Raw genomic sequence first — 25,732 nt, forward strand, 5'->3', positions numbered from 1 at the left:
ACCAACTGAGCTACCGAAGCACGACTCACGTCCGGTACTCACAGCTTTACTTCTGCCAGTATCCGTCTCCTACCTTCCAATCTTTACAGAAGCTCTTCTGCGAACCTTGCAGAACTAGCACTCCTGAAAGAAAGGATACTGCGGAGACATGGCTTAGCCACAGCCTGGGGGATGTTTCCTAGAATGAGATTTTCACTCTGCAGCGGAGTGTGCGCTGATATGAAAATTGGGGTCTGTTGTGAGACTAGTACAAGACATGTTCAATAAGCTTTACACTGTCTCCTGACGCAAGGTGAAATCGAGAAACACATTGGAGATCATGTTGTGCAGTTTGTACTGTCAATTCAGCAACATTTGTAATCAAAACACTGAATGTGAGTGTTCCATATAATCTCACAGCCAAAAATTGCACATACTAAGATCAGGTGATCTGGATGGCCAGGATGCAGTGAAATGTTGGTTAATAATTCTAGCATTTCTGCAGAGTGAAAATCTCATTCTGGAAACATCCCCCAGGCTGTGGCTAAGCCATGTCTCCGCAGTATCCTTTCTTTCAGGAGTGCTAGTTCTGCAAGGTTCGCAGAAGAGCTTCTGTAAAGATTGGAAGGTAGGAGACGGATACTGGCAGAAGTAAAGCTGTGAGTACCGGACGTGAGTCGTGCTTCGGTAGCTCAGTTGGTAGAGCACTTGCCCGCGAAAGGCAAAGGTCCCGAGTTCGAGTCTCGGTCGGGCACACAGTTTTAATCTGGCAGGAAGTTTCATATGAGCGCACACTCCGCTGCAGAGTGAAAATCTCATTCTGGAAACATCCCCCAGGCTGTGGCTAAGCCATGTCTCCGCAGTATCCTTTCTTTCAGGAGTGCTAGTTCTGCAAGGTTCGCAGAAGAGCTTCTGTAAAGATTGGAAGGTAGGAGACGGGTACTGGCAGAAGTAAAGCTGTGAGTACCGGACGTGAGTCGTGCTTCGGTAGCTCAGTTGGTAGAGCACTTGCCCGCGGAAGGCAAAGGTCCCGAGTTCGAGTCTCGGTCGGGCACACAGTTTTAATCTGCCAGGAAGTTTCATATCAGCGCACACTCCGCTGCAGAGTGAAAATCTCATTCTGGAAACATCCTCCAGGCTGTGGCTAAGCCATGTCTCCGCAGTATCCTTTCTTTCAGGAGTGCTAGTTCTGCAAGGTTCGCAGAAGAGCTTCTGTAAAGATTGGAAGGTAGGAGACGGATACTGGCAGAAGTAAAGCTGTGAGTACCGGACGTGAGTCGTGCTTCGGTAGCTCAGTTGGTAGAGCACTTGCCCGCGAAAGGCAAAAGGTCCCGAGTTCGAGTCTCGGTCGGGCACACAGTTTTAATCTGCCAGGAAGTTTCAACCCACTTGGTTCCTGTCTTTCCCCTTGTCCTTCCTGTTGTTTCCCACACTCTTCGTCATTCTCTCTATACTCATCCTAACTACATGTCCAGCAAACCTTGCCCTTTTGAGTCTGATTTCCCCGGATATTGTTCTCATGTTCCGGTACAATTCTTCACTAGGTCTTCGCATCCATCTCTCTCCACCTCTTTCGGGACCTAGTATTTTTCTCAATATTTTTTTCTGTTCTGTCTCTAGTTGTTCTGCCCCATTTTTTGCATGTGTCATCGTCTCAGCAGCATATAATACTGCATTCCTCACCGTTGCCTTGTAGTGGCTTATCTTTGCCTCTGTGGATGCATTCTTTTTATTGTATATCTCTCTCGTCATGCAGAAGGCTGACCACGTCTTCTTTATCCTCTCTGTTATTTCCTCCTTGCTCCGTTCCTTCCTGTTACAAATTCTCCCAGGTATTTAAATTTATCCACCATTTGCACAGTGCCTTCCGGTGTTTCCCAGTCTGCAGTGGTATTTTATGTCTTTGTCTTGTTATAGGCGATCCTCAGTCCCACCTTTCTGGCTTACTTACTTAAGTTGTCGAGTTGTGTGTTTGCGTCTTCTTCCGTCTCACTTACTATTGCTGTGTCATCTGCAAAGGCTAGGCAGTCCACTTGAGCCCTGTTGTCCTTTTTGTCCCCCACGTGGATCTTTGGTATTCTCATTTCCTCGTTTATTGCTCTCCACTGCCTGGTAACATTGAGAGTCCAATGGGGACTCCACGCGGAGGAGAGAGCAGGCTGGTGGGAGGAGTACACTGGCGGCGAGGTAGGAAAAGAAGCAGAAGAGACAGACGATTCAGCACTACACGCTTTGGAAGACTTAAGATCAAATAAGACAGAAAGGATAGAGAAAATTCCATCGGAATTTCTAAAATCACTGGGGGAAGAGGCAACAAAACGACTATTCATGTTGATGTGCAGAAATGACACTGGCAATACCCCATCAGACTCTCGGAAAAACATGAGCCACAATGTTACGAAGGTTACAAGAGCTGACAAGTGCTAGAATTATCGCATAATCAGCGGAACAGCTCATGCATTGCTGACAGGAATAATACACAGAGGAATAGAGAAGAAAACTGAACATCTGTTAGATGACGATCAATTGGGCTGCGGTAAATGAAAAGGCGCCAGGGAGCCAATCCTACCGTCGCGAGACTGAAGAAGACTCAAGGCCCTGTCATTGCATATGGCGACCTGGAAAAAGATTTCGACAATGTAAAATGGAGAAAGCTGTTCGAAATTCTGAGAAAAATAGGGGTAGGGAAAGACGGGTAGTATACACTATGTACCAAGAGGGAATAAGAAGAGTGGAAGGACACGTACGAAATGCTCAGACTAGAAAGGCTGTAACACAGGGATGTAGTCCTCCGACTATACACCGAAGTAACAATGACCGAAATAAAAGAAAGGTTCAAGAGTGGGATTGAATTCAAGGTGAAAGGATATTAATGATAAGATTTGCTGATGACATTGATATCCTCAATGAAAATGAAAAGGAATTACAGGATGTGTTGAATGGAGTGTACATTCTAATGAGTACAGAATATGGATTGAGAGAAAACTGAAGAAAGACGAAGTAATGAGAAGTAGCAGAAGTGAGAACAATGAAACTCAACATCAAAACTGGCGATAACGAAGTAGGAATCTCCTACCTATGCAGCAAAATAACCCACGATGGACAATAACCCATGATGGACGGAACAAGGAGTGTTCCTACTGTTTCGCAAGGTTTCTTGGCAATGACTGACTGTCCTTGTAAATATATTTGTCTGTCCAACTTTTTGTGAACGCCCTTTTTACAGTTCTTCATTCGTCTTCAACTGTAGTTCTTACTGTAGTAACCATCATCGCAGCATCTACAGTCTTAGAGAATTTCAAAGGAACAGTCCTTCAGTATCTCTCTTCTTTCTACGTTGGTTCTTCCTAACGATTCTGTTAAATTTCAGACTGCTCTTCATCGTTACTAAATTCTGATCTGAGTCTGTATCTACTCCGGGGTACAGCTTAAAAATCAATGTCTACACACCTTTTGCAAGTATTCCTCCTCCTCTTACGATGTTTGAGCACTGCGTTCGGTATTACTAGATGAAATTTCTTGCAGAACTCAATCTTACCACTGAGCCCACATTCCCCCGTAACTCTTTGCTCTATTCATTTTTGTGCTACAGCGTTCCAGTAACCCACGATTATTAGATTATCATCTCTCTTTACGTACTGAATAACCCACTCAATACTCTCACATACTTTGTCTGTCTGATCACCTTCTGCTATAGACTTCGGAATGCACAACCGAACAGCAGTTGCTTGGTGTTGGTTTGCTGTCGATTCTGCTGAGAACAACCCCTTCATTCAAATGTTCACAGTAACACACTCTCTGTGTTACTTTTCTATTCATAACGGGTCCCACTCCCGTTGTACCACTTCATGGAGCTGCTGATACTACTCTATAATCGCCTGAGCAGAGATCTTTATGATCTTCCCATTTCAATTCAGTGGCCCTCACTACATCTACACTGAAACTTTGCATTATTTTTCGCTAACGTGTTCAAACTTTCATATTGCACGCTCCGGCTCGTAGAATGTTACGCTTTCCCTGGCTATTCGATCTTTCTCTTACGACTACCTCCCCTTCGGAAGTTCCCTCTTTGACATCCGAATGGGGTACAAATCCGCGATCTTGTGGCAGAATGAGACGTCTTCAATTACAGGGACAGTGATTTAGAGTGTTTAAAGCAGGGCTCTCCACTGTCTTGTGTAGTCTCGTGCCGTTGGTCGCTGCTGGTTCTCCCCTCTTTCAGAGGCGGTTTCCCACGTCAAGGGCGAGAGAGTGCTGTGACCGTGCGGCCGCTCCTCCGAGCTCTTTGAGAAGCGGCTGTCAGGTTGTAGGTTGCTCCTTCTACCGATTGTCTTCCACCTCCATTTCTGCTCATTTTAAAGAATGTAAGCCGTGGCTGGGACCGAAGTGGGAAATGACGTTTCGATTTTAGTCAAAGATGCTATCCCTAGATCACAGTGGATACGATTTACTATGTGGAAAAAAATTCTGTGAGATTAAAACACCCCTACAACTGTTAGGGTTGGAGGTGAAATGGCGGGTAAACTGTAAATACAACTTCGCAAGACGTGGAGAAATGACAGCCTAATGTACGATGCATATGGATTACTAGTTTGGAAAACCAAAACCACAGATGTACGAAAGTCCGAGAACCACTACGAGTGGATGTGGGAACGGGGTGACGTGCAAGACCAATAGCAAACACTCCTTGTCAGTCTGAGTGTCGCGTCCGTATTTTTCGTTGTTGGTCGGCTGGTTGGTGACAGATCCGGTGGTATTTCGATACTAGGGGTGCCAGTAGGAGTGGAGTCAGAGTTACATTTTAAAATAATCCAAACGAAGTTTACTGTCAGGGTCGTGAGGTTGCTGAATGACAGTTACGATGAAATTTGATAGCCAGATAAGAAATTGTGTAAGTAAGTCATCATTTAACCGGCTACTAGTACCGCTTGTGCCCTGTGTGTAGCAGTTGGCAGTGGACATCATGGACGTGGACGAGGACGTGGACGTGGATGAGGCTGTGGATGTGGACAAGGACATGGATGTGGAAGTGGACGTGGACGAGGACGTGAACATAGATGTGGATGTTGACGTGGACGTGGATGTGGATGTGGACGTGGACGTGGGCGTGGATGTGGGCGTGGACGTGGATGAGGCTGTGGATGTGGATGTGGACAAGGACATGGAAGTGGAAGTGGACGTGGGCGTGGATGTGGACGTGGGCGTGGATGTGGACGGAAATCTATGGACGCTTCTAAGTGAGTCCCAAGACTCGAGGCTGCAAAATACAAAAGAGACAGAAATAGAGATATATTTAACTCATTTTTACGCGAGTGTAATTTCTTCACTTCAACTATTTCTTATTTGTATTTCTGTTAAAGTAATTAACTGTCCAACAATCGCTGCCTTATGCACAGTAGTTTTTTAAGCGGCGTAACGATGACGTGAGTAAAGGTGGTTGTAGCTACGATTAGGACGGCAACAACGACAGGTCTTCCAGCTCGCTTACGGTACTGCAATGAGAATAGCGCCGTGCAAATCGTTTGATACTAGGCCCAGCACTCAGTTTCAACCGCGTAATGTAAATTGACTCTGACACTGGAGTCGAAGCGACTGACTTTAAGTGTGGATCCACTCACTACGTATTCTTGTATTTTCGCATAAACAGATTATCGCTCGACGGAAAAATACCCGAAAAGTGATACACGAGAATCGTCGAACCAACCGGAAACAGAGGTACGTAGTCCGGGCGTCAGAAAAACACGACAGTTTCTGTCTACGGCGCGTTATCTACGGAGCAGAGCTGGCAACACACGTTTGGGGACGCCTCCCGGACCGGGAAACACGTGTCGCGGCCCCACGCGTAAGAAACGCGTCCTCCCCGGGCCGAGTGGCGCACGGCAAAAAGCGAGAGCGGGCCTATTAATAGTAGGCGGGAGTGCAGCAGGCAGCGCGCGGTGACGTCACAGGCGGCCCGCGGCGGCGGCGGCGGTGGCGGCGCGTGGCTGGCGCCGGGAGCCCGCCGGCCAAACACACACACACAGACAGAAAGGTCGCGCGCGCCCACCCCACCCTCCCCTGTGACGCTACCTACAGCGACCTTTGCACCACGCGTACCGCTGTCTGCAAATATCACCGTCCGCACCAAACGACCAGTTGAGCCCACACTGTCTGTAGTGGTCGGCAATACGCCTCGTAGGGGTTATCGTCTCGCGCACATAATTTGAAACTCGGCCCTACTTTTAAGTATTAATGCGCAAATCGTGCGCGTGAAGTAGTCGTCGCATCGGTATCACAGGTGCGAAACTGTTCTCCCGTGCGCCTCTGCCTCCTCTAATAGCCAACTATGGCTAACGATTGCCCACTAAATATTTGTAACAAAATACACTGTGCCATTGCACTACTGTTTGTTCTCGTTCACAAAATACATTCCTGGAAATGGAAAAAAGAACACATTGACACCGGTGTGTCAGACCCACCATACTTGCTCCGGACACTGTGAGAGGGATGAGAGTCGCTTGTGCCTTGGTGCCAATTATGGTCGTATGCGTGTTTGGCGCCGTGCAGGTGAGCGCCACAATCAGGACTGCATACGACCGAGGCACACAGGGCCAACACCCGGCATCATGGTGTGGGGAGCGATCTCCTACACTGGCCGTACACCTCTGGTGATCGTCGAGGGGACACTGAATAGTGCACGGTACATCCAAACCGTCATCGAACCCATCGTTCTACCATTCCTAGGCCGGCAAGGGAACTTGCTGTTCAAACAGCACAATGCACGTCCGCATGTATCCCGTGCCACCCAACGTGCTTTAGAAGGTGTAAGTCAACTACCCTGGCCAGCAAGATCTCCGGATCTGTCCCCCATTGAGCATGTTTGGGACTGGATGAAGCGTCGTCTCACGCGGTCTGCACGTCCAGCACGAACGCTGGTACAACTGAGGCGCCAGGTGGAAATGGCATGGCAAGCCGTTCCACAGGACTATATCCAGCATCTCTACGATCGTCTCCATGTGAGAATAGCAGCCTGCATTGCTGCGAAAGGTTGATATACACTGAACTAGTGCCGACATTGTGCATGCTCTGTTGCCTGTGTCTATGTGCCTGTGGCTCTGTCAGTGTGATCATGTGATGTATCTGACCCCAGGAATGTGTCAATAAAGTTTCCCCTTCCTGGGACAATGAATTCACGGTGTTCTTATTTCAATTTCCAGGAGTGTATATTCACTGTTATTCAGTTCGAACAGTGGTGGTCGTCGCGATGAACTTCCGCCACGTTCGCAGTCCTGCCAGCTTCACGCCACTGTGCGGCAGCGCCGCCCCCTCCACTGTGCCGGCGAGCAGCGGCATTCTGGCCAGCCAGCTACGTACAGCGCCCGCCGCCGCTCCGCTACCCTCACAAAAAGAACTGAAATCTTCTCTATTTCAATTACTATATCCGGAATGTGGTGTCGGTAATGTAGGTAACCTACCTGCACACCAGGACGAACACAGCTCTTTGGCATTGTTCGGCCGCTATGTCGTATTCTTAAACCGAGAAAACGATACGGAAACTGCGAAGCAGAGTGAATAAATCTGCGAGATAGCACCAGCAACGAAAGACGAAGCCCTTCACTTCCCGGTAACTTGTCACAAAAGACGCTCTCGAAGCGAGAATCTTTCCATACGTTATAGAATACGTCTGTGGGCTCTTCAAATCAATACAAACAAGTGCATTAAGTATTAAGTTTCATGCATTTCGTATTAAGAGTAAGACGAAACGAAAATGGATATAGATTCGTTTTCAGTTCAAAATGCTCGTCTCTGCTCATTTAAGTCAACCGAAGTGGCCGAGCGGTTCTCGGCGCTACAGTCTGGAACCGCGCGATCGCTGCGGTCGCCGGTTCGAATCCTGCCTCGGGTTAGGACGTGTGTGATGTCCTTAGGTTCGTTAGGTTTAAGTAGTTCTAAGTTCTAGTGGACTGATGACCTAAGATGTTAAGTCCCATAGTGCTCACAGACTTTTTTTTCCTATTACAATTGTCTGGTCCCGATTACGAAAGGCATCTGAAAGTGAACTGTTGAATATTCCTTCGAAATGCAAACTGAAGACTGATCTACATCTACATCTACATCTACATCCGTACTCCGCAAGCCACCTGACGATGTGTGGCGGAGGGTACCCTGAGTACCTCTATCGGTTCTCCCTTCTATTCCAGTCTCGTATTGTACGTGGAAAGAAGGATTGTCGGTATGCTTCTGTGTGGGCTCTAATCTCTCTGATTTTATCCTCATGGTCTCTTCGCGAGATATACGTAGGAGGGAGCAACATACTGCTTGACTCTTCGGTGAAGGTATGTTCTCGAAACTTCAACAAAAGCCCGTACCGAGCTGATGCCGTTCAAACTTAAAATCAACCATCCTCCGGTGCTTATTTAGGGCGTAGTAATAAGATTAAACTTGAGGGAAAATTCGAGCACTAAAACGAAGTTATCATAAAGAAGTTAAAGATATATTACAAGTAAACACACGAGGGTTACGAACTAGAAGAAAATACAACGAGGCAATTCGTCAACCGTGAAAACGAACACTGCCATGTATGCGACAACACGTGCTCACGCCAACAATCAAATACTGTGTTGTCTTCTTCTTGTTGCTATCTTCAGTCCAAAGATTGGTTTGATGCGGCTCTATGTCACCCTATCCTATGCAAGCTTCTTCTCTCTGAATATGTACTGCAGCCACAACCTGAATCTGTTTGCAGCATTCATTTTTAGGTCTCCCTCTTTCACTTTCACCCCTAAACTTGCCTCCATTGCTAAACTGGTCAATGCTTGAAGTCTCAGAATGCGTCCTACCTACCGATCCCTTCTTCTAGTCAGGTTATGCCACAAATTTCTTCTCTCCAAAAAATGGTTCAAATGGCTCTGAGCACTATGGGACTTACTTCTGAGGTCATCTGTCCGCTAGAACTTTGAACTACTTAAACCTAACTAACCTAAGTACAACACACGCATCCATGCCCGAAGCAGGATTCGAACCTGCGATGTAGCGGTCGCGCGGTTCCAGACTGCAGCGCCTAGAACCGCTTGGCCGCTCCGGCCGGCTTTCTTCTCTCCCCAATTCTATTCCGTACCTCATTATTTACGTGTTCTACCCATCTAATCTCCAGCATACTTTTGCGGCACCACATTCAAAAGTTTCCATTTTCTTCCTGTCTAAACTACACACATCAACTCCTCGGTTCCGGGAGTTACCGAGCCTGTACAGAAAACTGGAAGAGAGATCAACATAAACATAATATTCGCCCTTTTTATTGCTCATGAAAACCACGCATTTCATGTTGTATCACCATACAGTGAGAACATAGCTGGTGGTCCACATAGCTGTACGCACCGGTATCTCTAATACCCAGTAGCACGTCCTCTTGCATTGATGCATGCCTGTATTCGTCGTGGCATACTATCCTCAAGTCCATCAAGCCACTGTTGGTCCACATTGTCCGCTCCTCAACGCCTATTCGGCATACATTCCTCAGAGTGGTTGGTGGGTCCTGTCGTCCCTTTTCAATCAACACCAGGCATGTTCGATAGCGTTCATGTCTGGAGGACATGCTGGCCACTCTAGTCGAGCGATGTCGTCATCCTGAAGGAAGTCATTCACAAGATGGGCACGATGGGGGCGGGAATTGTCGTCCATGAAGACGAATGCTTCGCAAATATGCTGTCGGTATGGTTGCACTATCGGCATTCACGTATCCTGCAGCCGTTACGGCGCCTTCCGTGACCACCTGCGGTGTACGTCTACCCCTCATAATGCCATCCCGGAACAGCAGGGAACCTCCACCTTGCTACTCTCGCTGGACAGTGTGTCTAAGGCGTTCAGCTGAACGGGTTACCTCCCAACAAGTCTCCGAAGCCGGCCGGAGTGGCCGTGCGGTTCTAGGCGCTAAGGTCTGGAACCGAGCGACCGCTACGGTCGCAGGTTCGAACCCTGCCTCGGGCGTGGTTGTGTGTGATGGCCTTAGGGTAGTTAGGTTTAAGCAGTTCTAAGTTCCAGGGGACTGATGACCTCAGATGTTAAGTACCATAGTGCTCAGAGCCATTTGAACCAACAATGCTTGCTGTGCTACTGTGACATCAGTATCCACAGGTACCGTGTCAGCTGAAGTAAACACATATGCTGTCCAGAGGCATCTCGCTTAAAGGACCGGCATCAGTGTGTCTTGGTGTTCTGCGATGTCAGTATAACATTCGAAGAACTCCAACTCCATACTCGAAAATAGACCTGACTTACACCTGCTTGCCGCAGGCAGCAGCGGCGTGAGAGTGATGACAAGCACTTGCTTGCCTCCGGTGGTGGCTCGCACGGAGTTTTTAAATTTTATTGTGCAGATCTAGATTTAGGCTAGAAGCTAGCCATTCTCAATGTTCTATTATTTCCACTTTTCGCCGAGAAAAGGCATTCAATATGAACTTTCTTGTAAATACACTACTGGCCATTAAAATTGCTACACCACGAAGATGACGTGTTACAGACGCGAAATTTAACCGGCAGGAAGAAGATGCTGTCATATGCAAATGATTAGCTTTTCAGAGCATTCACACAAGGTTGGTACCGGTGGCAACACCCAGAACGTACTGACATAAGAAAAGTTTCTAACCGAAAGGGTCGGATTTTAACCTATCGCGATTGCGGTTTATCGTATCGCGACATTGCTGCTCGCGCTGGTTGAGAGCCAATGACTGTTAGCAGAATATGGAACCAGTGGGTTCAGGAGGGTAATACGGAAGCTGCATGGGCAGCTGTACCTGTACACGCCATCCAAGCTTTGTTTGACTCAATGCCCAGGCGTATAAAAGACGGTTATTAAGGCCGGAGGTGGTTGTTCTGGGCACTGAATTCTCAGGATGTATATACCCAAATTGAGTGAAAATCTAATCACATGTTAGGTCTAGTATAATATATTTGACCAATGAATACCTGTTTATCATCTGCATTTCTTCCTGGTGCAGCAATTTTAATGGCCAGTAATGTATAATTTATGAACCGTGATTGGATGTGGACAGTGGACGCTGTATGTCTCTGGAAAGCTATATTGTGCATGTATCACACAGAGCCACTGTTTTAACGAAGTAGTTTTCTCGTTTTCTGGTCCAATACCAAAGTTTATCGTAGAAAAACGTGCAAGAAGGATGTATGTCACGCGTTGGAAATATATTTCTTACACTGGAGTATTAACAGCGCTGCAATCCACACAACTGATGGGTCGGAAACTCAAGCGATCTAACATTATAGCCTGTTTTAAGTGCGGAACGTTGTAGGCTAAGGAGTGCATGTGTATATGCCCTCTCTTACCAATATGTTCCAGGTAGCGATCCTAGACTCTAGAACAATACATTAAAATTGATAGCTTGTTTGATTTACACAAAAATGCTTCGAACCCCATCCATCTGGAGCTCCATCGCGCATAAACATCACCCGTTTCTTATTCTTCTTCATTGTCTGCTATTAAATCACAACATTTTCACATCTGTTACTATACATCGATAAGGAGTGCTAAACTCCTCGACATGGGTACATCTCGAGAAATCTTGTGCACTTGGATGGGCCATGACACAGCAAGCTCCATTCATTCACGAAATGTGTAATGTAGCGGTCTACTTCTGGTCAGTTGCAGATTAAATCAGTAACGGTGCTGCAGCAAGGGTTGGTCAATGACCGTGTGAGGGCAGGGTGTCTTTCAGTCTCTAATTTTACACTAAGACACCGAAATTCTCTGTGACTCCCGTCAGCATATAGAGATAGATCGTAAAGCAAACACTATGCTTGAGGTGTTAGAAATATGTAGAGCACTGTCTGATATACTTTGATGATGTATGTGTTTGAGCATTAACAATGAATAGAAGAATTGCACAGTCATCTATCTACATTCGCAATGATACTCACAAAGTTGAGAACTGGTGGTTTAGCTATGATAATGAAATTGGGGGAAACATGCTGTCACATGATTGGTCGGTGTTGAAATTACTGTAAAATTGCTAAAATTGTTCACTCTGTCAACTGTAATGCTTATTATTTCAGTACATCGGCGGTGTCTTTTCTATTCCATCCATCCACTGACAGGTGTCGGTTACCACATAATGATTGAGAGACATGGCTTGTTGGAGTTGGACAAAGAGTTTTGGTGGAGGGGCACCACCTTCTGGGGATGGATAGCACCGGAGCAGTGATCGCGTACCTGACTGCAACATGAGGAATCAGTCGAAAGGGAAGACAGAGCCATCAGCTGTTCCGTCACTGTGACAGATCAGTTTAAATGTAGAGGTAGCCCAGTTGACCTATCTCCTCTCTAAAATTCAAACTTCCCGCCAGGGGGGCTTAGCAGGGGGGAGGGGGTACTTTGCCCCCCATTTTGGATAACAGTACTCGTGTCATCAGCTGACATCGTCCCAGCCATCGTGAATGACGTGAATCGCGTCACAGTGCGACGTCTAGTTTTCTAGGAGAAGCCGTGTATAAGAATGTGTTAATGTTAGTTTAGAACCTGACACAGACCTCGAAGTAGTGGCGGAAAAACAAAATGTATGGTACTGTACAAAGTGTGGTACAGCAGAAAAAAAAGGTCTTTCAAACAACGACACAGAGTCTTGAACTTACAATATACACTCCTGGAAATGGAAAAAAGAACGCATTGACACCGGTGTGTCAGACCCGCCATACTTGCTCCGGACACTGCGAGAGGGCTGTACAAGCAATGATCACACGCACGGCACAGCGGACACACCAGGAACCGCGGTGTTGGCCGTCGAATGGCGCTAGCTGCGCAGCATTTGTGCACCGCCGCCGTCAGTGTCAGCCAGTTTGCCGTGGTATACGGAACTCCATCGCAGTCTTTTAACACTGGTAGCATGCCGTGACAGCGTGGACGTGAACCGTATGTGAAGTTGACGGACTTTGAGCGAGGGCGTATAGTGGGCATGCGGGAGGCCGGGTGGACGTACCGCCGAATTGCTCAACACGTGGGGCGTGAGGTCTCCACATTACATCGATGTTGTCGCCAGTGGTCGGCGGAAGGTGCACGTGACCGTCGACATGGGACCGGACCGCAGCGACGCACGGATACACGCCAAGACCGTAGGATCCTACGCAGTGCCGTAGGGGACCGCACCGCCACTTCCCAGCAAATTAGGGACACTGTTGCTCCTGGGGTATCGGCGAGCACCATTCGCAACCGTCTCCATGAAGCTGGGCTACGGTCCCGCACACCGTTAGGCCGTCTTCCGCTCACGCCCCAACATCGTGCAGCCCGCCTCCAGTGGTGTCGCGACAGGCGTGAATGGAGGGACGAATGGAGACGTGTCGTCTTCAGCGATGAGAGTCGCTTCTGCCTTGGTGCCAATGATGGTCGTATGCGTGTTTGGCGCCGTGCAGGTGAGCGCCACAATCAGGACTGCATACGACCGAGGCACACAGGGCCAACACCCGGCATCATGGTGTGGGGAGCGATCTCCTACACTGGCCGTACACCTCTGGTGATCGTCGAGGGGACACTGAATAGTGCACGGTACATCCAAACCGTCATCGAACCCATCGTTCTACCATTCCTAGACCGGCAAGGGAACTTGCTGTTCCAACAGGACAATGCACGTCCGCATGTATCCCGTGCCACTCAACGTGCTCTAGAAGGTGTAAGTCAACTACCCTGGCCAGCAAGATATCCGGATCTGTCCCCCATCGAGCATGTTTGGGACTGGATGAAGCGTCGTCTCAAGCGGTCTGCACGTCCAGCACGAACGCTGATCCAAGTGAGGCGCCAGGTGGAAATGGCATGGCAAGCCGTTCCACAGGACTACATCCAGCATCTCTACTATCGTCTCCATGGGAGAATAGCAGCCTGCATTGCTGCGAAAGGTGGATATACACTGTACTAGTGCCGACATTGTGCATGCTCTGTTGCCTGTGTCTATGTGCCTGTGGTTCTGTCAGTGTGATTTATGTGATGTATCTGACCCCAGGAATGTGTCAATAAAGTTTCCCCTTCCTGGGACAATGAATTCACGGTGTTGTTATTTCAATTTCCAGGAGTGTAGTCTGTGGGCTATGGTACAGTACAAGTATTAATAGTATCAAGATGATGATGATGATGATGATGAATAGTATCAACAAAATTATTCAAAGCTTCCTTTCTCAACGATATTTACCAACTTCCAATAATAGTCTGTAAACATGTGAAAGCATTTCAGGAGTTTCTAAAAGCTTTTCAGACTGCTAAAAGAAAGCTTACAGGCCTGCAGTAAGCAATGCGATGCGGACTCTTTGCTGGTCTTGCTGTTATTAATCTAATTGCGACATAATGACGGCACAGGGCGGAACCAACCAACTATCTTCGTTGACATAGATTGCTAACGTCTTGTTGAATTTATGAAGTCGTACTGTAGGAACAATTGTAAACAAAACTTCCAGCCAAAGACCACTAAATTAAGAGAAGCTCAGATTTTACGTATCTTTGGACTCATAAATACCGTTCACGGATCCGTTTCACAAGCAGAGTTACAGGGTGTAAACTGTATCTTGACAGTTCCATTCCCTAGTCTTGAAATGGTAGAAGTGGTGAGGCTTCGGCCGGTACTCACTTGATTAGGTAGCTGAAACACTGTCTGAGGTAGCCACTGTTGTCTGCTTTCGTGTTCTTTACTGTTTCACTGTTCTGAGTCTTTTCTCCTTGTCATTAATGTACGGAATTTCTGCAGTTAGTGCCTTCATTAAGCATGTGAATACACAAGACCATTTCATTACTATTTACCAAGGGGGAGGGGGCAAGACCTGGCGATATGGGGTAATGTTAATGTTTTGGAAGACAAATGGTGACTTTTAGTGGTCATAAAAATTAATTATATGCGTAAATAACGCATTATACTTTTGTGTTGAGCCACTTGTACGTATTACTGACATTTAAAGCATATTTATTTCGCAGAAAGACCAGAAAGGACAAACATGTTATGACCTAAATGATATAGGAAGAGTTGTTAAAGGCACCTTATGTGATGATGAGAAGCTTAAGTTTTTAAAGAATACTTGAAATCCTCCCGCAAACTTTTCTTTTCCTACTCAATTAGAAGGGAAGCATGAATGGATCAGCCAGTACAACTAACTTTCCTACAGTAAAATGTTAGGTGGTGGATTTTGTATTCCATGTGTTCCGTTAGTTCTCCTTCAGGTGCCGGAATCGGCTACCAGGTACTTATTACAATTTTCCATTATTCTAAATAATTGAACCTTTAACTGGCTTGGTAAAAAACATAAATAACTTGTAGGTGTCGTTTTTTGTGATACTCCGCCGGCCGCAGTGGCCGAGGGGTTTTAGGCGCTTCAGTCCGGAACCGCGCTGCTGTTACGGTCGCTGGTTCGAATACTGCCCCGGGCATGGATGTGTGTGATGTCTTTAGGTTAGTTCGCTTTAATTAGTTCTAAGTGTAGGGGACTGATGACCTCAGATGTTAAGTCCCATAGTGCTCAGAGCCATTTGAACCATTTGTCATACTCCAACAGTTAGAAATATGATGGGAATTGTAGGATCGGTTTCAGCATTCTTATCTGCCTCTGCAAACAGAAAAAATTCCCTAGAGGGAGCTATATCACGACTACCGTTCAGAGTGTCAAAGAAAACAAAGTTGAAGGCAATGTGTCCAACAAGATGGCTGGAAAGACACGATAGCCTTATTACTTTCATGGAGCTATTTGTCCCGGTCGCCACCTTGCATGACGAACTTTCAAGTTGTCGTGAAACAAACGCAGAAACAGCTAGCAAAGTTTGTATGTCTAGTTATGCTGTCCGAAGAGGATTGCTCAACAATCTAAGGAGTGATGCGGAAATAGAATTCGGAAGTCTTTTTGAAGACGCTATTAAAGACGCAGAAGATATTGGAAGTGTAATAGCAGCACCAAAAACTATTTCAACACAAACCGAAAGAGAGAACGGTCCTGCCTCAAACGCCGGGGAATACTTCAGGTTAACAGTATTTTTACCTGTTGTGGATCGTTTCCTTGCCGAGCTAGAAACAAAATTTCCCCAAGATTTTCGCACTATATTACCACTTGAAAGTCTTATTCCTGCATACTGTTTAAAACACAGTGAGGATGAAGCGATCCAGGCATACGAGAAATATGAACCGTTTTTGGAGAGTTCTTCGCTTTTAATGACAGGAGAGCTCAAACTATGGAAGAAAAAGTGGGTTGATGAAAGTGAAAGACCTAAAACAGCAACTGAAGCTTTAAAGAACTGTGACAAGCAGTTTTTCCCACATGTATATGTTACACTTCAAATGTTTGGGACTATTCCTGTCACCACAGGCACCCCTGAACGAAGCTTCTCTACTTTGAGACGAGTAAAGACTTATTTGTGTAACACAATGGGGCAGGTGAGACTAAATGGATTGGCCGTTGCAAATACCCATAAAGATAGAGATATGGACAATGAAAATATCATTGACAATTTCTGTAAAAAAAAAAAACAGAGACGAATGAGTATGACAAATTGGGCAGAAGACGGAAATAGCCAGTAAATTTTTTTACAGAATCTTTTTATATTCATGTCGAGTCCAAATTTTTAGAATTCATGTCATCTTCTGTATCCAGAAAATTAATAAAAACTTATTTGTTGCAAGTTGACCTTTTTACGATTTATGTAATTTATAAAATCTTCCATTTTAAAATAATGTTTTTTTTTACTCCGAACTCCAAAACAGTTAACAAAAACTACTTTAAGCAACACCTAATTCTACCATTTTGTCGGTGGAGGACCCCAACTCTCCTTTTGTTAAGCGATATTCCATTCCCCCAAACCCCTCCCCCCCCCCCCCCCCCCCAATTAGCCCCCACCCCTTGACCGACTTCTAGGATCTCCCCTCTTTAATCCCACGGATATTGGCAATTATTTTGATATATTAGAGTCAGGAAATATTAGTGACGATATAAAACACAAGCTTCTCACAGCTCTAAGGACACCAGAAAGAGGTCATCTCTTCCCTCCTGCCGAGCACAACAAGAGGGGGCGGATTGGACGCAGACAAGTGCACGGTAACCGCTTTGAACAGTATCCACGGCTGGTGTTCACAGCATCGCCATTACCACTTCTTTCTATTGACTGCTCAATTTTTGTGAATAATAAGATGGCTGGAGGAAAGAAATCCATTATCGCTAAGAAACTTGTGACGTCCCACTAACAAAGTTTGGCAAACTGACTGGTGAAGATGGCGACGTCGAGACCCACTCGCAGCCCAAGCAGCACGTTGAAGGGTCAGCAGGGGCAGAGTTGTGTTTGGCGACACGAGGCGACCGCGGGCTCGAGGCCATAAGTCAGTTGTCAAGACAAGGAACGGGATGCATTAGGGAAAACGGAGATTGTCTTGTACCTATAATAAGAACAATCATATTTCATGGAAAGCAAAATATACCCCTCCGGGGGCATAGAGATGATGGGAGTCTATTAGAAAACGAAAGTGATCGTGAAAGTATAGTGAGCAACGAAGGAAACTTTAGAGCTATTCTAAGGTTTACAATTGACGCTGGAGACTCGCAACTAAAACATCACCTTGATATCACTAAAGCGAACGCCATTTACATAAGTAAAACAACGTGTGAAGAACTTATTTCATGCTGCGAAACAGTGATGTTATCGAGAATACTGGAAGAAATCAAAGATTCTTGTTATTACAGCATAATGTTCTATGTGTCTACGGACATAGTGTACATCGCCCAACTGAGTTTAGCTGCAAGATATGATGATGGTGACAACAAATTACACCAAAGATTTTTGGGTTTCGTTGACATCCATAAAGACAATGATTTTAGTGGAAATACTGACGATGAACCTGGTCAAGTTTTAGGTACTAAGATTCTAAGGAGAATGGAAAGCCTTTCGCTGCCACTGGACAACTGTGTGCTTATAGGCTGTGATGGTTGCGCAGTTAATATGTCAGAATTGAAAGGAGCTGTGGCTACAATAAAAAAGGAAACTATCAATGCGCAATAGCACCGTGTCGAAGTCATCAGCTCAACCTCGCTGTCTCTCGCAGTTGTCAAGTCACACGTGTGAGAAACTCGCTCGTTACTGTTGAAGTACAAGTATCGCTCAGTTCGCAACATTCAGGAATCACCTAAAAACTCGCTGCAGTCACATTATCAAACGAGATGGGTGTAGCGACATGATGCTGCAATTCAATTCGCACCTGATCTCGGAACAGTTTGCAAAGTTCTTAAAGAAATACAGTGTCGGAGGGATAGAACAACAGTTGCCAAAGCCGATATTCTCCTTCGAGCCCTCTCTAACTGCGAGTTTTGCCGTGGCGTGTGCGGCAACCGCTGCAGAATAAGCCGCACCTGCAACGTAGTTCCGGCGCGTTCCGCCAGCCAGCCATAGAGGCGTTTCCCGCCAAACATGAAAGCGGCTGCGGAATACGCACGCGCGCGGCCCCTTTTTCCGACGCGGGTGGTAATACGATGACATCACCATCCGCCAATCCTCACGACAGAATCCGCGGAGAAGGACCAGAGCCGCCGGGTTAAACAGCCGGCAGGAGAGGAAACCGGCGTCCTTCGACCCGCCGCGGGCCGCCGCCAGGAGGAAACATCGCCGCAGCCTGATCGACCAGCTGGCCGTCTTCGACCCGGAAGCGGCGCCCGCTTAACTCCTCGGCATCAATTGGAGAGCATCGAGAGAACACTACCAAGGAAATTAAAGCGGTACAGTTATAAAAGTTAATTTTATTAAGGCTGTGTATTGGTTTTTTGATACTAAATTTTTGGGCAGGAGTAAAGCCTTTTTATTTTCCAAAGAAGGTTATCCGTTGTAAAATTAAGTGGTGTCCTGGCTACACCTAATAAAGGAAATTTCATTATCACTTGGGTGTTGAGCAGTGAATATAACACTATTTACACTAACATTATGGGCATAACATATCCAGTCAGCAAAATCTTACAAAACCATAGCTTGGTCGTCGCGATGTCAAAAGCAAAATTAGATTCGACACTCAAGGTGTACGACGGCATGAGAGCTAATGCTGACAGTCACTTTGCTCGCGCTATTGAAGAGGCGAAGGCAGTTATGGAAGACTCAGACGTGGAGATGAGTGTTCCTCGTGTTGCAGGCAGACAAAGACACAGGGAAAACTGCGATCGTAATGATGGTGCTATGACGTATTGGAAAAGAACTGTTTTTATTCCAACACTGGACCATGTTAGGACTGACGAGAGAACGTTTTGCTAAAGAAAATATTTATCATTTAAAATTGAACATACTTTTGCCCTCCGAAACATGACGGTAATGATCTGGCACATAAATTGAATCACTGCTTAACTGAACTACCGTTCTTTGAAGAAGAATCACTTTTTGTGATTAAAAAGAGACCTATGGGAGACATTCTTCAATGCAAGCAAACGAGCACAAACACCCTTAATGATCGTGATTGTATTATGCAAGCGTTGTCTGTTTGTCTTTGATCGGGTTGTCTTAGATTCTACTTTGCACACGGTGTAAAAAATATTTTCTTGTCTACCTGCATCTATTGCTACAGTAGAAATAAGATTTTCAACATTTCGGCGTACAAAGACACAGCTGAGGTCGACTATGAAGCACGCTCGACTTAATGGCTTAGTCCTGTTCAGCACTCACACAGACATCGATTGTCTTACTGGCGATATAATTAACTAATAATTATAATTAACGAATATGAGCATAGAACTCATAAGGAAGAGGACCAGAATTGTAACTTTTTTTATATCACAAGATGTCATTGTCTTGTATGTGTGTACCATCAGTTTAAATAAAACTTTCTTAAACTTTACTTGTGACTTGGTTACTTGGTAGCTAAAGCTATCTTTAGCGCCCCCTCCTTGAGGTTTCTCTGTATCCGCCACTGCATGTACGCACGAAAAAAGAGAGCTTCCTAAGGCAGAGCGAGAATTATTTTAGGAAGTATGACTGCATGTGTTGAAATAGACTTTGTCTAGGAAACTTTTATCTTTCAACCAAATACGACATCATTTACATCTCAAGTGAAACTACGGGTCATAACGGCCTGCCACGCCGTATTGTTTCTCGACGATCTGAGTAGTCGTAAGATTCGTGATCCTTCCAACGTCGATTGTGCACCACGCAGAATAATACGCTCGATAGGTAGTAGGAGCACAAGTTAGTATTTTAAAATCACTTCTATTCGTTTTCCGACGTTCCAGCGGGACTACTTTCCTCGCCCGATACACAGCATTTCGATTATTAACATCGTGCAAGGACTGTTAACACAGCGGACGGGCAGCGTGGAACAAACGTTCAACTCCCAGCGCGATGACAAAGCGAGGGAGCTAGGGGTCTAGCGTTTGATCGACGACGAGGTTACTGCACGAGGACGAGTGTCTGGCTGGGTCCGTGAAGGACTGGAGCGGGTATGTGGGACGCAGAGGCGGCTCGTGGGCTGCAGTGTGGGGCGGCGGCGCCGCGCGGATGCGGCTCCAGCCAGCTGCCTTAATTGTCCCGTCTGTGTGTGTGTGTGAGAGAGACAGAGAGCTGGAGGCCCGCCATCGCGCCACGGGCGACCAAGCCGCTGTCCGCGCCGCTCCGCTCGCTTTTCAGCTCCACACAAAGTAACGTGGCAGACAGACCGCGAAGCGTACGTCACAGCACGCCACACTACAGGTCTTACGAGAGCCAGCAGCAGGGGAGCGAGAAACTATTTCAGACGAGTTTAATAATTAAGTGCGCGGTTAAATGCATACAAGTCCTCGATAGCACACGACAAAATTGTAGTCGGTACCTCTTCAATTAACTATATTCGTTTCCCGTCGACCTCACGGAGCAGACTGTTCGCAAAGTGTGGCAGACAGACCTACTAGTGTGACTAGTATAGTATACAGGTTGGTCCATTGATAGTGGCCGGGCCAAATATCTCACGAAATAGGCATCAAACGAAAAAACTACAAAGAACGAAACTCGTCTAGCTTGAAGGGGGAAACCAGATGGCGCTATGGTTGGCCCGCTAGGTGGCGCTGCCATAGGTCAAACGGATATCAACTGCGTTTCTTAAAATAGAAACCTCCATTTTTTATTACATACTCGTGTAGTACGTAAAGAATTATGAATGTTTTAGTTGGGCCACTTTTTTCGCTTTGTGATAGATGGCGCTGTAATAGTCACAAACGTATAAGTACGTGGTATCACGTAACATTCCGCCAGTGCGGACGGTATTTGCTTCGTGGTACATTACCCGTGTTAAAATGGACCGTTTACCAATTGCGGAAAAGGTCGATATCGTGTTTATGTATGGATATTATCATCAAAATGCCCAACGGGCGTGTGATATGTATGCTGCTCGGTATCCTGGAGGACATCATCTAAGTGTCCGGATCGTTCGCCGGATAGTTACGTTATTTAAGGAAACAGGAAGTGTTCAGCCACGTGTGAAACGTCAAACACGACCTGCAACAAATGATGATGCCCAAGTAGGCGTTTTAGCTGCTGTCGCGACTAATCCGCACATCAGTAGCAAACAAATTCCGCGAGAATCGGGAATCTCAAAAACGTCGGTGTTCAGTATGCTACATCAACATCGATTGCACCCGTACCATATTTCTATGCACCAGGCATTGCATGGCGACGAGTCTGAACGTCGTGTGTAGTTCTGCGACTGGGCACAAGACAAATTACGGGACGATGACAGATTTATGGTACGCGTTCCATTTCGCGACGAAGCGTCATTCTCCAACAGCGGTAACGTAAACCGGCATAATATGCACCATTGGGCAACGGAAAATCCACGTTGGTTGAGACAAGTGAAACATCAGCGACCTTGGCGTGTTAATGTATGGTGGGGCATTATGGGGGGAAGCATAATTGGCCCCCATTTTATCGATGGCATTCTAGATGGTGCAAGGTATGTTCATTTCCTACGTCATGTTCTATCGATGTTACTACAAGATGCTTCACTGCATGACAGAATGGTGGTGTACTTCCAACATGATGTATGTCCGGCACATAGCTCGCTTGCGGTTGAAGCGGTATTGAATAGCATATTTCAGGACAGGTGGATTGGTAGTCAAGCACCGTACCATGGCCCGCAAGTTGACCGGATCTAACGTCCCCGGATTTTTTTCTCTGGGGAAAGTTTAAAGATATTTGCTACCGTGATCCACCGACAACGCCTGACAACATGCGTCAGTGCATTGTCAATGCATGTGTGAACATTACGGAAGGCGAAATACTCGCTGTTGAAAGGAATGTCGTTACACGTATTGCCAAATGCATTGAGGTTGACGGCCATCATTTTGAGCATTTATTGCATTAATGTGGTATTTACAGGTAATCGTGCAGTAACAGCATGCGTTCTCAGAAATGATAAGTTCACAAAGGTACACGTGTCACATTGGAACAACCGAAATAAAATGTTCAAACGTACCTACGTTCAGCATTTTAATTTAAAAAACCTACCTGGTACCAACTGTTCGTCTAAAATTGTGAGCCATATGTTTATGACTATTAAGTGCCATCTATCACAACGCGAAGGAAGTGGTCCAACTAAAACATTCATATTTCTTTACGTACTACACGAATATGTAATAAAAATGGGGGTTCCTATTAAAAAAACGCAGTTGATACCCGTTTGACCTATGGCAGCGCCATGTAGTGAGCCAACACTAGCGCCATCTGGTTTCCCCCTTCAAGCTAGACGAGTTTCGTTCTTTGTAGTGTTTTCGTTTCACTCTGATTTCGTGAGATATTTGGCCCGGTCACAATCAATGGACCACCCTGTATATCGTTGGGCCCGAATAACAGAGTCTGACGCCCGAATTTACCTTGTGACCATGTGTTAATCTCTCATAGAGGGAGAATGATTTCGAAGACAAAAAGAAGAGCAGTAATCCCCTTTCCTTTCTGATGAAAAAAAAAAAACCAACGGCTGAACACGATACACACTAGCTGTATTTAGCTCCGTTAAGTTGATGGAAGGTAATGTTTGTAAGTCAGGTGTTCGTTAGTCTGGCTAACAGTCTGGAGCATGTTTAGTACGAAACAACGAGATTAAGCCGAAAGAGGCGAAAATATTATTCGTAGCTCTCTTTTCCATGGCAGTAGACGAATAGAATGTCCCAGCACTAAGATACCGACTGATCATAATTTTGCAGAGGTCGAGAGGCGTGAGTCCGTCTCGTGTCTGACAAGTGTCATTTTTATTAGGCTAATTCAGTCAAGCACTATCGCGTGTCACGTTTCGGCCGATCGATTTAATTTTGATAGTAATTTACTGACAATGTCACGTACTATGTATGTTATTTTGGTAATACACTCCTGGAAATGGAAAAAAGAACACATTGACACCGGTGTGTCAAACCCACCATACTTGCTCCGGACACTACGAGAGGGCTGTACAAGCAATGATCACACGCACGGCACAGCGGACACACCAGGAACCGCGGTGTTGAATGGCGCTAGCTGCGCAGCATTTGTGCGCCGCCACCGTCAGTGTCAGACAGTTTGCCGTGGCATACGGAGCTCCATCGCAGTCTTTAACACTGGTAGCATGCCGCGACAGCGTGGACGTGAACCGTATGTGCAGTTGACGCACTTTGAGCGAGGGCGTATAGTGGGCATGCGGGAGGCCGGGTGGACGTACCGCCGTATTGCTCAACACGTGGGGCGTGAGGTCTCCACAGTACATCGATGTTGTCGCCAGTGGTCGGCGGAAGGTGCACGTGCCCGTCGACCTGGGACCGGACCGCAGCGACGCACGGATGCACGCCAAGACCGTAGGATCCTACGCAGTGCCGTAGGGGACCGCACCGCCACTTCCCACCAAATTAGGGACACTGTTGCTCCTGGGGTATCGGCGAGGACCATTCGCAACCGTCTCCATGAAGCTGGGCTACGGTCCCGCACACCGTTAGGCCGTCTTCCGCTCACGCCCCAACATCGTGCAGCCCGCCTCCAGTGGTTTCGCGACAGGCGTGAATGGAGGGACGAATGGAGACGTGTCGTCTTCAGCGATTAGAGTCGCTTCTGCCTTGGTGCCAATGATGGTCATATGCGTGTTTGGCGCACCCGGCATCATGGTGTGGGGAGCGATCTCCTACACTGGCCGTACACCTCTGGTGATCGTCGAGGGGACACTGAATAGTGCACGGTACATCCAAACCGTCATCGAACCCATCGTTCTACCATTCCTAGACCGGCAAGGGAACTTGCTGTTCCAACAGGACAATGCATGTCCGCATGTATCCCGTGCCACCCAACGTGCTCTAGAAGGTGTAAGTCAACTACCCTGGCCAGCAAGATCTCCGGATCTGTCCCCCATCGAGCATGTTTGGGACTGGATGAAGTGTCGTCTCACGCGGTCTGCACGTCCAGCACGAACGCTGGTCCAACTGAGGCGCCAGGTGGAAATGGCATGGCAAGCCGTTCCACAGGACTACATCCAGCATCTCTACGATCGTCTCCATGGGAGAATAGCAGCCTGCATTGCTGCGCAAGGTGGATATACACTGTACTAGTGCCGACATTGTGCATGCTCTGTTGCCTGTGTCTATGTGCCTGTGGTTCTGTCAGTGTGATCATGTGATGTATCTGACCCCAGGAATGTGTCAATAAAGTTTCCCCTTCCTGGGACAATGAATTCACGGTGTTCTTATTTCAATTTCCAGGAGTGTATGACTGTGGCTGTACTTGGCAACCACACAAGTTTTGTATTGTCACAGCTGGATTAGAGAAGAAATTATGTTTGCAATTTTTGTACTGAGAGCCGGTCTTTCGTTTCTGTGTCTGTATTGTAATGTGTACCTAAGGCTATCTCGATGTCTCCATTTGTACTGAATGTGGTGTCAACATTTATACGATACAGTGTTCTTTTCAAGTATATTATTACTGTCCAATTTTAATGTATTAACTCTCTGGTTGTGACTACATGTAACTGCTGGTTGACGCAGCACTTTAACGTTTTCATAGTGGTCATAATGTTTGACTTTCAATTAATTCTCTGTGTGACTGTAAACGCCACCTAACGTATGCAATGTTCTCTTCATCGGTACGTTAGCGGTGCACCAACAGTTCGGAACTTCACTACACAGGTAAGAGAATCTTATTTTCACTGACTTGTTTCCTCACAATCGTGAGTTTTGTTTTGTATCTTATCATGAGTAGAAGTTACTTTATTAAGGGTGAAAAACATTTTTCACTATCATTTTTTATACTGTACAGGTTGGGTCAAATAAACGTGGACCGGAGAATAGAGTTCCAGGGTACAAAGAAACACAGAAGAGGAAAGAAAATAAAATACTAACATCAGCGTAGCGAATGTTGAAAGTGAGCACCACTGATCTCTTGGCACTTTGCGGCTCTGTCAGCAAATGGCTGAAGGCGGGTCGACGCTTGGCTGCTGCAATTGCTGCAGTCTCATCCGAAATGTTCTGCTGGAGTTCTTGAATATTATGAGGGCTCCCCACACTGGGTGGCCAGCTACTAGGGCTGCTAACACGTTGGCCTCTGCTAATAACTCGTTCATGCGTGAATATTGTGTAAATGTGCTCCACGGTTCGGTTGGCCGAATGAGCAGTTCTCCATGCTGTTGAAAGCAACTGCAGGTCCTTTCCTCCTCATAATGTTACCACAAAGTCAAGTCCAATCGCATCCACTCGTCCGTGCCATTTTATTTGCCCCACCCTGTATTTACAGTTCTTGCCGTGGCTGTGTTATGACGATGATGTGTAGAAAAGCTTTCACCAACTGCGACGTAATGGTCGTATCACTTTA

The 25,732-nt window shown here is 46.4% G+C and overlaps 1 protein-coding gene and 1 non-coding gene across 2 annotated transcripts in view; one reads left to right on the plus strand and one right to left on the minus strand.

Moving 5' to 3' along the window:
- The window catches only part of LOC126336273 (uncharacterized), a 737,143-nt gene that overhangs the window by 565,576 nt on the left and 145,835 nt on the right, over positions 1-25,732 (minus strand). The window lies entirely within an intron of this gene.
- Positions 960-1,034, plus strand: Trnap-cgg (transfer RNA proline (anticodon CGG)). Its single transcript has one exon. It is a non-coding gene; the product is annotated as a tRNA-Pro (tRNA).

The sequence above is a fragment of the Schistocerca gregaria genome, chromosome 2, assembly GCF_023897955.1.
Source record: "Schistocerca gregaria isolate iqSchGreg1 chromosome 2, iqSchGreg1.2, whole genome shotgun sequence".
Lineage (NCBI taxonomy): Eukaryota > Metazoa > Arthropoda > Insecta > Orthoptera > Acrididae > Schistocerca > Schistocerca gregaria.